Below are 1,023 nucleotides of genomic sequence, written 5' to 3' on the forward strand. Positions count from 1 at the left end.
GGTAGTAATCAGGGAGATAATGAATTTCAAGATGACTTACCTATTAAAACGCTTCGTGATTATCTACAACCCACTAGGACCAGTATCCCATCTTGTATGGTTATTCCTACTGCTGCGGGAGCTTTTGACATGAAACCAGGAATAATCCAATTACTCCCAAAGTTTCACGGACTTGATTCTGAAAGTCCCTATTTGCACCTAAAAGAATTTGATGAAGTGTGTTCAACACTTCATTTCAATGATGTCACTGAAGAGGTAGTTAAGCTTAAGTTATTTCCTTTTTCTTTAAAGGAAAAAGCTAAGTCATGGTTACACTCCTTAAGGCCTAGGACCATAGCCACCTGGCAAGAAATGACAAGAGAATTTTTAAAAAAATTCTTTCCAACACATAAAACAAACACACTTAGAAGAAATATCATGAACTTCGCACAAAAAGATGGAGAAACATTTTTTCAGTGTTGGGAAAGATTTAAGGACCTTCTGCTTGCTTGCCCACATCATGGATATGAAATTTGGAGGGTCATTAGTTTCTTTTATGATGGTTTGTCCTCAAATATGAGACAATTTGTAGAAATGATGTGCAACGGAGAATTCATGAGTAAGGAACCAAATGAAGCCTGGGATTATTTTGATCTTTTAGCAGAAAATGCACAAGCTTGGGATACAACAGATAAAAATGAAAAATCTAAAATAGCACCTAATGCAAAAGGAGGAATATATCTTATTAAAGATGATAATGATGTCAATGTAAAAATTGCTAATCTGAGTAGGAAGGTTGAAGCCATGGAATTAAGCAAAGCCAATATAGGAAAAGCACAAACTATTGTTGAAAGTATATGTGGAATTTGCAAGAGTAATGCACATGTGACCAAGGATTGTCCTACAATCCCTGCTTTTCAAGAAGTGTTGCATGATCAAGCAAATTTCACCAATACTTATTGTTGCTGGTGGTCCAAACCGAGAACGATTGGCACTGCGGTGTGAACGGGGTTCCGTCTGAGTTATCTTGGTTGGTGTTGGTTG

At 37.0% G+C, this 1,023-nt stretch overlaps 1 non-coding gene across 1 annotated transcript; it reads right to left on the bottom strand.

Moving 5' to 3' along the window:
- Positions 1 to 399: 399 nt before the first annotated feature.
- Positions 400 to 506, bottom strand: LOC120105330. Its single transcript, XR_005507710.1, has one exon. It is a non-coding gene; the product is annotated as a small nucleolar RNA R71 (small nucleolar RNA).
- Positions 507 to 1,023: the final 517 nt, after the last annotated feature.

The sequence above is a fragment of the Phoenix dactylifera genome, unplaced genomic scaffold (genome assembly GCF_009389715.1).
Source record: "Phoenix dactylifera cultivar Barhee BC4 unplaced genomic scaffold, palm_55x_up_171113_PBpolish2nd_filt_p 000258F, whole genome shotgun sequence".
NCBI classification, from domain to species: domain Eukaryota; kingdom Viridiplantae; phylum Streptophyta; class Magnoliopsida; order Arecales; family Arecaceae; genus Phoenix; species Phoenix dactylifera.